Source organism: Equus asinus, chromosome 10 (assembly GCF_041296235.1).
Source record: "Equus asinus isolate D_3611 breed Donkey chromosome 10, EquAss-T2T_v2, whole genome shotgun sequence".
NCBI classification, from domain to species: Eukaryota; Metazoa; Chordata; class Mammalia; order Perissodactyla; family Equidae; genus Equus; species Equus asinus.
In genome coordinates, this window is record NC_091799.1 from 75,204,476 (window position 1) to 75,218,929 (window position 14,454).

The following is a 14,454-nucleotide window of genomic DNA, read 5'->3' on the forward strand; positions in this document are numbered from 1 at the left end:
CATCTACAGACTGTATCACCTAGCTTCTCTTACCCTTTGGTTCTAGTTGACAAAGGCAACCAGCAAGAGATCAGAAGGGGGGCCAGCTTGGTGGCACAGTGGTTAAGTTCACACGGTCCACTTCTCAGCTGCCCGGGGTTCGCCGATTTGGACCCCAGGCTCAGACATGGCACCACTTGGCAAAAGCCATGCTGTGGTAGGTGTCCCACATATAAAGTAGAGGAAGATGGGCATGGATGTTAGCTCAGGGCCAATCTTCCTCAGCAAAAAGAGGAGGATTGGCAGGAGTTAGCTCAGGGCTAATCTTCCTCAAAAATAAAAAAGAGATCAGGAGGATGAGAAGTGACTTTGGAGTATTTATTCATCCTGCTCCCTTTCTATCACAATTTAATTGTCTCAGCTCCTATACCAAATGTCACAGCTCTCGTTGAATGGTGCCTCTCCCAGAGTTAAGGGAGGAGAAAGATAATAAACAATGTAATATAAAAATATGTAAATTAAATAATTACAATTTGGAGTACTTTCTATGAGTCAACAAATGGGGTTTTGTGGTAGAGAGTGCTCTCAGCAGACTGCTTAGAGAGGGTGGATAAGGAAACCTTCCCTCCAGAGGTAACACTTAAGCCTAAAGATGAGCAGGACCAATCATAATGAAGAATGGAAGGAAGAGTATTCCAAACAGAGGGAACTCTAAAGCACAAAGCTTTAGGTGTTCTAGCAGTGAAAAAAAAGGCCAGTGTGACTGGAGCATAGTGAGAAGGGATAGTCATGGCATTAAATGAAGATGAAGACAAGGATTTAAAGTGCAATAGAGGGGCCGGTCCCGTGACCTTGTGGTTAAGTTTGTGCACTCGGCTGCAGGCAGCCCAGTGTTTCATTGGTTCGATTCCTGGGTGCGGACATGGCACCACTCGAGTCACGCTGAGGCATTGTCCCACATCCCACAACTAGAAGGACCCACAACTAAGAATATAAAACTATCAACCAGAGGGCTTTGGAGAGAAAAAGGAAAAAAGTAAAATCTTTAAAGTTCAATAGAAAGCTCTTTGAAGGCTTGTTGACAGGCAGAGATATGGGTTTTTAATGGATTGTTTGAATGCTATATGGAGGGTGAGTGGTTTGCAGAAAGCAAAAGCAAAAATGGATAGTCCAGTTAGTTGGCTATCATAGTCCATGTGAGAAATGTGTTTTGGACAAAGGTGGTAGCAGTACATTATTCCTGAAGAGGTTTGCTGATTTATTAAATGTGAGGCTAAAGGAAGAAAATGACTCCACAGGCTCTTGCTTGAGCAAATGGAACCATTTATAGTGATAGGAAAGGCAGTAGAGAAATAACTGTGAGGTAAGCCAATAAATCATTGGATATGTTAAGAGAGAGTTTCTCACATGAAACGAATCTCAGAGGAGAAGTCTGTTCTGGAAATATAATTTGAGCATTGTTAGTACATAGATGATGTTTAAAGCAGGGAAAGATCTGAAGGAAGAATGCAGATAGAGAAGGGAAAATGACTCAAGTTTAATCCTCGAAGAAGTTCAGCAGTAAAAGGTTGGATAGAGGAGTTGACTGTGAAGGTGATGGAAAAGGAACCGTCAGTATAGGAAAAAAGCCTGAAGAGCATAATGTCAAAAAGTAGAGAATGGAGCCAGCCCTGATGGCCTAGTGGTGCAAGATCGGCACATTTCACTCCAGCCGCCCAGGCCTGGTTCCTGGGCGTGGAACCACACAACCCGTCTGTCAGTTGCCATGCTGTAGCAGTGGCTCACATAGAAGGACCGGAAAGACAAATAACTAGAATATATAACTATGTACTGGAGCCTTGGGGAGGAGAAAAAAAGAGGAAAGATTGACAACAGATGTTAGCTCAGGGTGAATTTTTCCCAACAGGAAAAAAAAAGACTATATTAAAAAAAAAAGTAGAGAATGGAAAGATTTTCATAAAGAAAGGAGTGACCAACTATACCAAACGCAGCCAAGAGGTCAAGGAAGAAGAAGAAAGTATCCATTGGATTTCATAATATGTAGGTCATTGTTGTTTTTAATAAAAACTGTGTCAGTGGAGAGCTTGGGATAGAAGCCAGATAAGATAGGTGGAAGCCTGAATATTTGGTGAGGGCCTGGAGAAAATGAATGTAAGCAACCTTTCTGAGATGTTTTTCTATGAAAAGCATAGAAATGGTATGGAAACTGGATTTGGAAGTTGTGTGGTAAAATAAAGTCTTTTACCTAATTATCATAATTTTTTAGAGAAACCAGAGTGTGTGTTTAGACTCATGGGAATAATCCAGAACAAAAACGAAAGCTAATGATGAAGGAGAGAAAGGAGAAACTTGTATGAGTGAAGTCCTTGATTTGGCTAGATGGCACAGAAGGCAGAGCATAGGTGGAGGGACTGAGGGATTGATCTTTGATGAGAGCAGGGACGTGTGCTCCACTATAAAAAGAGGGAAGAAAGAAAGGATGGAAAGAATGCAGGCAGGTTTGTATGTTACATGGGGAGAGTATGAGGGAGTTACCAAACTGATGCTCTCTATATTCTTAACAAAGATGACATGAAATTATTCCCTAAGGAGGAGATGTAGAATTTTTCTAAAATAAAAAATAATATTTCATTCTTACCCACAGTTACTTATTAATGGGATATGTGTGCCTCTTGGCCACTGTACACCCTCTCAAATTTTGGAATCATATTAGATACCGCCACCCTCATTTCTTGTTCTGCACTGGTTTTAGTATAGTCCCTGCTGATGCAGAATGTCTTAAGTGAAGGTGTGAAATGGTCAGCTCGACCACTGGGAAATCACATTTATTTGGAAAGTTGGGGAATGTTGAAGGCCCAAGTGAAGTTTTTCAATCATCAGTTTAAAGTGTAATCAGTTATACAATTTTATTTTCCCCAGTTGCTTGGGTGCTGATACAGAAAAAAAGAAACAGCTAGGTTGATCTCTGTTTGGAGTTTGGGATATATAGAATCTCTCTAATATGCTTTCATTGCTTCCATTGCAATTTTAAATTCAAGAATTATATGTGAATTTCCATAAAATCTTTCTTAGTCTCATAGTATTATTATTCATGATTTCCTATTCTTAGTCTATGAACATAATGTTCAATTGAACCTTGATACAACATAATAGAGAATATGCTATACTTTTATTTCTTGTAATAAATTTATCTTATGGGGAATGGTGATCATCTGCTGATTTTTCAGGGGGAAAAAAACCCTTTTTTGAATGAATATGTTCTTTCATTTGTCCAGGGTTTTTAAAAAAATTCTTTCATCATTCTTATAAATGGAGATCTATGATTGTCAGAGTTTGGAGTTAAAATGGGCTATTTCAGATATCATGTGAATTTCTGTTCGTTTTTTAGAGTCCAGAGAAAGAGAGAAGACAAAAATTGAGATTATTACAGCTAATTCTGCTAGTTCAGAAATCCAGAAGTGCAGAAGGAGCAGGGAGGGACAGAGCTAGATGAAGCAGTGACAGGAATCTTCACCTATGTGAGGAATTATTTCTCTGTCATGTTTGTGGTATTCATGGGTTAGTCAAAGCAGGATCTCCACTCTTTGCCTGGAGGTTCCTTTATTGAGAGCACGGTGCTGTTGTGTCCACACTCTCCATCAGTCCTGGTGGTCCATAGAGAGGGTAAACCGGCCATAAGCACTGTGGGCATCTCACTTCCTGTGGTCCTAGAACCCATTGTGCTTCTTGAGACTATGATGTGGTCCTCTGGACTCCCTCCTACTTCCCCTTCACTCCTCACTCTTTGATTTAGAGGGTCATGGCAGGTTTCTACCAGGTTTTCTGTTGTTCCTGTCCCTAACAAGCTGTTGGGTAGGTTCTTTTAATCTGTTTACATCTACAAAGTATCTGGAGAAATCCCTCAAATATTCTGACTTGAGAACGCTCCTGCTTACCAATTTTCAGGACTAAGTGGGCTTCTGGTTTATTATTATATGAGAGAGTTATTTGAATGGGAATCTGGATATGAGGGAGTATAGTGAACATCTGTTGTTTTGGGGACCTGTATCCAGTTACCTTTTTGTTGTAATCATAAATCACCTTCCTCCTGGGGAGCAAATTCCGAAAATCTCAGTCCACGTGCTTTAGGACCAGTGAGTGAGACAGACCGAAACTTTTGCTGTACCTTCTGGGAAGAGGTCCTTGCTCTCTCCCATGGGATCTGTACCTGGGAGGGTATGGTCCTGGAGATGCTGCATCAATGTTGCTTGCAATCATGAGGGGACAGGCTGTCTATGAGTGGACTTGGCATAATCAATGACAAAACCTCAAACTGAAGGCCTAGCACTTTCATCTGAGCCTCGGATTGTTGAAGGTCTACTCTCTAGACTTTTCAGATATGGGAGCCAATTAACATGTCTTCTGATTCAAGACGATTTGAATTGGGTTTTCTTTTACTTGCAACTGAAAGATTCCTAATTGATAATCAGAGATAGGAAGCTGAGCTTAAGATATCTTCTTACCTAGAAACTCTTCCTTTCATTTTGTTGGGACAAAAATGATTTAACATTTTGAACATATTCCATTTGATAATTTAGCATTATGCACTGAAGTCAATTCTTAAAAATAATTCATTTAAAAATCAAATGAATATAATTTTAAATTTCATCTTTGTAAATCAAATTAAAAAGTGTGACAGCTAAATGCTGTTGGTTCTGTTTGAATTTTACTCAAATATCTTTTTAATAAGTCATTCAAAAAGCTGTTTTGTCAATAAACATATTCTAAAGCTCATTACCCATTTATTTGTCTGCAACCTCACAGTTTGCCATAAATTTGAGCAGGCCCAAAATTAGGCAAACTGTCTCTGAAACATTCCTACTCATTCTCTCCTGCAGAGTGCCCATGTGGTGCACTTGTTTCAAGGTAACTCAGGTTGTAGAAAGAGTCCTTACTTAAAATCTGGACACTGTCAAGGATTAGATATGTAACCTTGGACACATTGTAGGGGAGGAAGATATTTCCTCTATTCACTCTAGGTCCTTCTGGCCAGACAATGAGTTAAATTCACATGAGACAGAATAACAGGAGAAAATTAAACAAAGCTTTATAACATATGTACATAGGAGAGACTCATGAAGACTGAGCAACTTGCCAAAATGACAGAAGCTCTCAACCTACATACCATCTTCAGCTAAGGACAAAAGAAGATGTTGGGGGTAGAGAGAGTAGGTTATGGAAAGTTACCAGAAAAGTATGGTAAACGAGTAGGGTTATTATGCAGATTTAAGTCCTTGCCTTCTGCACTGATAAGAGTTTCTACAGATAAGGTCATCCCCCTTCTTCCTGGTACAGAGAGGGAGACACCTTTACGGAGGAAATTTTCTTTACAAATGTAAATGTCTCTGTACAAAGGGTAACTTCTACTTTTCAGAGTTTCTCTCATGACTGCAGTTTTTAAAAGTAACCAGCCCAAAATAATCCTCATGCCAAAGAGACATATCTTGGGGTGGCCAATTCCAGTCCCCAACAACATCAAAGAATAAAATTATATTTCTGCACATATACATGCACAAAAATGAGTTTCCCATGGACAAAAAGAACTAAATATGAAGAGACAAATTTTAATCTGCCATTAGAAGAAACCATGGCTGCAAATCTTTATGTGTTTTGGATAGAGAAGGTTTTTTTAAACAGTGTTCAAAAAGCACAAATTAAAAAAGTAAAGTTTGACCTATCAAGAGATAATCCTTCCATATAATTAATAGTTTCACCAAGTGAAAAGACAATCACTAAAGTTGGAGGAAAATGTATTTTCAATGTATACAACAGATGAAATGTCAGTGTCCAGAGTGTATTAAAGTGAATTTTAGAAGTCAAAAAGAAAAAAGATTACCAGAAGAAAAATGGAGAAAAGACAATGACAGGCAATTCATAGGAGAAAAAAACCCAAAAAAGTCAATAAACACAGAAAAAGATGTTCAACTTCTTTAGTTCTCAGAGAAATACAAAGTAAAAGAAGAAATGAAATTCCACTATTTACCCATTAGATCAGCTAAATATTTTTAAATAGATAAGATCAAGTGCTGACAAATCATGGAAGTTTTATTAAATGCTAGTGGGAGCTTAAATTACTATAGCCATGTGAAAGAGTAAGATTGAAGGATTTAGTGAAATAGAAAATGCATATAACTTCTGACCCAGTAATCCTGCAACTATTTACGTAAATCCTAGAGAAATTCTTACATATGTATAAAAGAAAACACGTACAAGGATATTAACTTGCACAATTGTTTATAGTAGTGAAAATTTTAAAACGATATGTCTGTCTTGGCCATAAAGGCTGCAGCACTGCCCTCTGAATCCACGACTGCCTTCGTGCTCAGATCAGGCTTCCCACAGACTACTCTTAGCCAATGACGGAGCACAGCAAAGACACTAAGGCAGGCCCATTTCTGTGAAATGTAGGACTTACCTGCAGCTGACTTTGGCTCAAGAACTCCCTATAAGCCTTGCTGAAACACTCTTAGAACTGCAGTACAGTCTGGCTTTTCCTTCCTTTCCTTGCTTCTTCAGAGGGGCCAGGCCTACTTTCTGATCTGAAGGTTCGCCCAACCTCCTATGGCTACCAATGGATTATTTCTCACAGATAATTTCCCCAGTAAATCTGTTGGATGACTAATCTCATCTTGGCATCTGCTCCTCAGGAATCCTTAACTAGTACAAGTCATGCCAGTAGTGGCCCAACAAGGTAGTAAGATAACACTGGCACTTGGTAGTGGTCCAACTGCTACAAATTACACTGAAGGTGACCTGGGAAAACCTCATAATGGAGGAGAATGTCTTTACAGGTGCAATGATTCAGAAATTTAAAAGATATTAGTGCTGCTGGGGGTGCTTACAAAGTCAGAGGAGCTGGCTGGTTACTACTAAATTGTACTAATGTCCTGCAGAGTGATAATGAGTAACTTAGATCCATTAACAAGAAGTTACAGGTTAAGTGTGAGGCAAGAAGACCTTGTTGGTAACTAACAAAGAGGCCCATATCTCCTACAGTGAATTTCTGACACAGTTGAGCAGTAAACAGTAGAGATACAAAGCTCCAAAGAAGTTTGAATGCTCAGTCAAGGCAGAACTCTTACACTAACAGATCCAAGCTAGGAAAACCCGGGACCCTGAAATGTTGAAAGGGGACATCTGGATGGATGCTCCTGAAGACACTGGCCTCAAAGACTCCTCTGAACCCTCACAGCTTCCAGAGGTACCACAGTCCCTTGTAAGAATTACAAGTGCTAGCACTAAGAGCCAGCACTTGTCCTGTGCTGAGGAATACTGCAGAGGTCCCTCTCCCAGAAGGTAACAGATGCCCACTCTTAGGAGTTGTCCCCACCTCCCCTCCTGGTTGCTAGGCCAATAAATAGCAAAACCTCGCCTAAGGGCTGGATCTGAAAAGGGAGGGAGAAGATTATACATGGAAGGAGCAACAAGAATTAGCTAGGCTGTATTGGCAAGAGTCACTGGAGTACCACTGGGATTAGATTTTTAGGGTACACGGTCAAGGGGGCCAGAATTTATTGACTTAGAGCCAGCTTCTCAAGACAAAGTATTTATCAACCTGGCAAGGCCTCAGAAGATGGGTCAAACTTGCTGTCAGGGTGGCTCTTAGAGGTCTGGAGGAAGCAATACCCAATGCTGAGCAAAGTAGAAATGCCAGAACTGCCCTCGAAGACAACAGAGGAAGGAATTAAGGGGTTATAGAAAAGTGGGCATATCAGAACGGATCTATTATATGAGGCCAGACAAGCCAACAGAGGATTGTGTTGCAGGAGACCCCAGAGACACACTATTTACCAAGGCCATTAAGAATGCACCAGTAAGAAGGACACCAGCCAGTATCAACCTCCCAAAATGGCAGCAGCTTCCCTTTGCAGGCAATGTTGATAGTAGAGGAGGTGGTCACAGAGCTAGGTTCGTTAATGTCATGGGGACAGGGGGCCTGAAGTAATAAAAGCCAATTGTTAGTGCTTAACTGATAGGAGCCAGGCAGCTGAAATTCTCATAATGCCTGGCAAGGTTGTAAATGTAGCCAAATGGGCTTGACTGGCAAGGAGCTGCAGAGAAGGTAAACAGCCTTACACTCCCAGAAGCATATCAAAGGGCAACCAACAAGGGTGCTGCTTACCATCTAGAACCAAAAAGAACAAATTCTGGAATTTTGGCTAAAGTGCAACTTCTAGTGGGTCCACTGTGATTATTTCCCCAGTTCCCAAATGTATAATTGCAACTGTTAATACTTGGCATTGGCATCACACTTTGACACACACACACACAAATTGACCCCTTTTATCTGCAGTCAGAAACACCGTAAAAAAGAAAGGCAAGTGGAAAACTCTGAAACTACCCCCCACCCCAGTTAAAAACAATATGATACTTGAGTAAGGTGGCAGAAATGAGTGCCTTCATTAAAAACCTAAAGGATGCAGGGGTAGTGGTCTCTATCATATCTCTGTTCAGTTGGCCAGTCTGGCCTCACCAGACATTGGCTGGATCCTAGAGAATGACTGAGGACTACTGCAGCTTAACCAAGCGGTAGCCCCAGCACAGCGGGGAGCTTGGGGGACCAGGAGGGTATTGCCATTAGAAAAATAGATTAATAATGCCTCAGGTATATGGTATGCAGTCATTCAACTGGAGAACACATTCTTTTCAATCTGGATCAGGAGAGAGGATCAGAAACTGTTTGCATTCATGTGGAACAGACAGCAATATTCGTTTACAGTTTTCCCTCAGGGCTCTGTTAACTCTTCTGCTCTTTGCCATAATATGGGCTGAAGTGACCTGGACAGGCTGAGCATTCCACAGAACATCAAACAGATCCATTACATCAATGACTTCATGCTATTTGGGCAAGACAAGCAAGAGATGACTAATATGCTGGAAGCCTTGGAAAGACACACGTTGTAGAGGGTGGAAGGTAAACCTTATGACGATTCAGGCACCCACCACTGAGTGAAGATTCTAGGGATCCATGATCAGTGACTTGCTGTGATATTCCATGCAAAGTAAAAGCCAAATTTTTAAAGGTCTCCCATCCCCTCTTCCCTACCCCCAACAAAGAAGAAACATAAAGCTTGATGAATCTTTCTTAGTTCTGGGCTCACTGTTTATTGGACTTCCATTAGTGGGATTTTCCAGCTGGGTAACTGGTGGAAGGTGAAGTGATTAACTGAACTAGGAGGGGTGGAGGACAGTTTTGCTTGAGGGGAGAGGAAGACTTGAGGCTACAATGCATACAACCTCCAACCACAGATAAGGAATAGCCCCAAGATGCAGAAGGGCTGTTCTGCTGTAGGTGTAGACAGAGCCAAGTGGCCTCGTGCATGTGTGAAGAGAGTTGCAGAGACAAGAACCCAAGAAAGCATTCTTCTATAGAATAGAAAGATATAGAGGCTAGAGATAGTATGAAGGGCTTAAAATGTGTGACAGTTTTGAGAAGTATTATTTCACTAAAGCAATTATAGATGTTGATATAGACATTGCTTATTATCTTATTAACCTCCATTGAACGGCACTTTTTAATGACATTTTAAAGCTCTTGTTTACTCATCAAAGAGTAAATGTTGTTTGCTCATCGAAATCAGATAAGTTTACGAAAACATCCTGCCTTAAATAACAAATGTTTTCAGTGAGTTAAAGAAAAAGATTGAACCACCAGAGATGATGCCTATGTTGAAATCTAGATACAACTAAATGGCAGTAACTTGAAAACCCTATGTGATATCTTTTTGCATCATGTATGTAATTAATTTCTATAATGTAGGAAACTTCAGTTTTAAAGTTGTAAAAGGACCTTCTGAAAAGCATAGGAAGGAGAGAACCAAGGAAAGAGGTTGGAGGGACTTTCACTGAATATTCTTGGGTACATTTTGAATTTTGAGCTGTGTGTATATATCATCTATTCCAAAACAAATAAAATGAAATGAAAAAAACAGTCCTATTCAAAAAAGTTCCCCAAATTATAACATGCATAGGTAGGAAGAAAATTTAGCCAAGAAATGGACAGGACTTTTAAAAGGAAAGCTATAAAATATACTTTAAAAACGTACAATAAGACTTGAATAAAGGAAGTGAAACCTATGTTCTTCGATGGAGGATTTGCTATCACAAAATATCAATCCTTCCCAAATTAATAAAATAATTTGATACACTTCCAATCAGAATTCCACTGGGTCGGGACAAAAGTATTTTAAAGTATATATGGAAGCATAACTGCTTAGTAAAAGCCAAGACAATTTAGAATAAGGAGTATTGGTGAAAGATCTATCATTATCAGATCTTAAAAATTTGCTATAATCTTTTATTATAACCTACTGTTTTGGATGGTATGCCATTGGAATTTATTTTTATTTGTCAAAAAATTTCATTCTTATTATGTTATAGACATCATTCTAAGTATTTTACAAATGTTAACTCATTTAATCCTTAAACAACTTTATGAGAGATACTATTATTATTTTCACTTTCACAGGTGAAGAAACTGAGGCCATAGAGCCTTGCCCAAGGTCACATAGCCAATACATAGTGGAACCTGGATTCAAACATGCCTTTAATTAATAGGTTATGCAGCCTCTCAAAAGCAAATAAATCAGTGGAGTAGAATAGAGTCTAGAAATGGATCCACCAGCAAACAGGATCTTATTAGATGAAAAGAGTGGTGCTTCTATTCAGTAGACTACTACTCTCTAGTGCTGATATAGCTGGTTCTTCAACAAAACTCTAACTTAATTAGATTTCTGTATATATGGCCAGAGCTGGGGACCACCTGAATCATCATCAATAATAGAATCATGGAGTAAATTATGATACATTAATGCTATGGAATATAATGCAACTATTAAAAAGGAGTCATGTCTATATCTATTGACCTGACAGGATAGCTACATTTTAAGTGGAAAAAAAGGAAACTGAAGGAAAATAAGTATTTATAAATATATATATGTATATTTGTGTATATGCATCTGAATGATGATGGAGAAATATATGTAAGGATACACACCACGGTATTATCATTGGTTACTTAGGAAATAGTGAGAGAATGCTGGTGGCAGAGGGACTTATTAATGATTTCCATATTTCTTTGTTCTTCACTTGTTACAACAATTTTACACTTTGAAAAAAAATCCAAGATAAATTTCAGACTTCATAAAAACTAAATATTTTAAGTACTTCATTACATAAAATATTTGAAGTTACCAAACTCTTAATGTCTGCTTCTAGTATACAAATTTTATCTTTCACCTATTCATTTACTTTAAACAAAATATTAGTGTTTTTTTATTTATTTGAGAAAACGTTCTTCTGAAGTCAAAATTTTCATGTGTGAGATTAAATATGAAATATATTCTTTCTTTAGCAATAAACTTATTCCTGAAAAAGAGACCAATATCATTCTCTAAAAAGATGCCAAAGCATCTAAGTTTGTATGCATGCAGTAAGAAGTTATGTCCTTCAGTTATGTCATTGGGGAGATTGTAAAGTGAGGAATTCAGCAAGAGGGAAATCAAATTCAGATAGGGTACAATTGTTCTCTTTCTCCTCTGTGCAGTATAATCTCTGTTTGCACCTCCCAAACCACTGTTCACTCATCTCCACCATGCTCTAAGCCCAAGAAGCTGACCTGGATGGATTGCATCAACCAATTTCCCTGATACTGTGGCTTCCAGTTGAATTCACCCAATGGGAGACTTTGGTGAGAGACTGAAGGCCAAGAAGTGAGAATGGTTGGGTGTTTACTCCCCCTGCCCACTTGCTCTCCATTGGGCTGACAGTGGCTGTGTCCCTCCATGTCACCTGGAGGGTAACCAGTCTTCCATGATTTCAGCTGTTTTTTTCCATGATTTCAGCTGTTTTTGGCTTCAGGTCACTGCAACCCTCATCTACCCTCTTGCTTTCTCCTCCATATCCTTCAGGGAAACCATCTCTTATGAAATTTTACTGTATGGTTTTGAAGTGGTTCCTCTGCTTTATTGTTACCCAGAACAGGTAAGTTACCCTTTTCTGAAGGTTTGTCATGAACTCAGCTTTGATCTTGGCTTCTGCTGCCTTTCATCCACTATTTCTTACTACTTCTGCTCATTCTGATTATCCTAGGTTCATCAGCTTCAGATGAACCATGCCTCAGTTTGCAGCTGTTAAAAACCACTCTGAGGATGCATTTCTCCTGAGTTTCTGGCACTTTTACTCTTTTTGTCCTCTTAGCCTTTTTCACAGCTCTAAGATTCTTCACTCTTACGCCTTTTATTCCCATCTATAATTCAAACAACATTAAGTACATTAAGATACACTAAAAACATTCAGTGAGTGCCTCTGGTTCCAGTATTCCTTTCTCAGCTGTTTAGTCCTAGAAAGTTCTTGCTTGCCTCACATTTGGTGCCAGATTTGGTTCTACTTTAAAGTAAAGCATTAGGGCCATTTTTATTCATATGTTATTTGGTTCACAGACTTTCAGAAACATTATCAGAAATTGAAGGGTCTGTCTATATTTCTTCTCTTCCTCTGCCCTAGCCATCTCCACTGTCCTAAGCAAGGCTGACTTACCTCACTTTCCATGCATATTCCAATTTAAAAACATGCACTGATTTAGACTCTACTTATGGTTAATACTGCTGGCCTTTCAGAGAGGCTGAGCCTTCTAATCAAGGCTATTCCTTATCACTATCTGCTGACAGACCATGAGGAAAGTAGATGGTGAGTCTCCAAGATCTTTGAAGAGCAAGGCTTTCTCTTATGTTTCTTTCATATCCTTCAAAGTGCAGGGCTGAGCCCAGAGATAGTCAAGGGCCTGGTGCCAGATCAGTGAGTGAGTAAGTGGACCACTTAACGTTGTGTTTCCAAGGCCTCTACTCAGCAAACTGTAGCAGTGACTCTCTTTAGCTAATGGCAGACTTGATGTTCAACAGCTTCTAACTCATTTAAACCTACTTCAGATTTAATGGGGTAAACCTCCTCCCTCTTCTGCTCTGCCCCAAGGCAAGGCACCATTCTTTGGCTTTCTTGGCTCGTGGTGAGTCTGTTGCCCTTTCTAAGAAGATTTGTTCTTCATTTCATTCTGGCAAGGTCCCAATTCTAGAAGACTCGGCAATAATCCCCAAATACTTTGCATATGTTTTGCCATAAGAACTGAGAGAGACTTAAACAAGTTTAAGGAAAACCACATCTATCCTCAAGTATAATGTGGAAAGTATGACTATTAAAATTCATCATGGTCCCAGCTTATATGGTTAATGAAAATCAGTTTTGGTTAACATATCCAGTACCTAAATGAAGCAAATGTGGGCCAGGAAAAAAAGTAGTAAGCTGCATAAAAACCGGACAGTGGCTTTTAGAAGACTTGCCTTCTTTTATTCCCCCTCAGTTTGACCTGAGAAGGAATTGAAATTAAAGGAAAGACCTATACAGATTGTATCTGCTATAGGTGGGCAGTTAAAGCCCCCTAGGCGTTGTTGGAATGGGAGTGCCTGAGTCAGTTTTAGCACAGTCAAGGCGGTTGTCTAGGAAAATGTCTCAGTGGTCAAAAGAGTTGAAATGACTGGATGTCTGTGCTCTAGTGCTGTCATTGTGATTTTCTATTAGCAGGCTGAATAAATTTAGGAAAGAAAGGTTAACCAATGAAACAAGCATGACCTAACAATGAAGTTCACGGAGTTGTTCATCCTAAGTGCTTAGGTGGAAAATATAGGATGTATTAGGAGAACTCTGCTCTTAGGAGTTCTTATTCCTTCCTAGGGAATAGGGCCTTTTTCCCTAGAGGGTTGGAATCGTGACTTGCTTCTAACCAATATAATACAGCGGATAAATCTCAAAACCATACTGAAGGGGATGGAGGGAAAGGAGGAGAGAGAAATAACTTTAAGAAACAATGTTTTGACTCAGTGCTGTAAGGTTAAAGACAAAAGAACTATCTCCAAACACTGGACTGTAGTTGGAAAATTTGCTTCTCACCGGGACATGGGTTAGGAATTCTGGAACTACTTTGTCTTTACACTACAGTTGATAAATAAGTATATATACTATAGATGATAAGAGCCAGGTTTCTTACTGTCAGAGAGAGAAGTTACAAAGGAGGAAAGTAGAATGAAATCTACAGAGGTGGATTGGTGTCAGAGGCAGCAAAATGGACTCATGTTTGTTGTTAAATATGTATACAGATAAATAAGTAAATAAATGAATTAGTATATTTATTTTATCCACTGAGAGTAGCTAGAAATAAAGGAAATGCTATTAAAAAAAAAAAGGACATATCAAAAGAGCACAAGAGTGCCCACTGGCCAAATTTAGAACAGGTTGAGCAGCAAAATAAATAAAAGTAGTATTGGATTATAATCCAAAGAATAAAATAAATATCTATGATTGCATGCTGATATAAATATAAATAAACAAATAAATGGTATAGAAGTGACAACTTACAGAAGAATTCCAATTAATAAATGTAAAAGA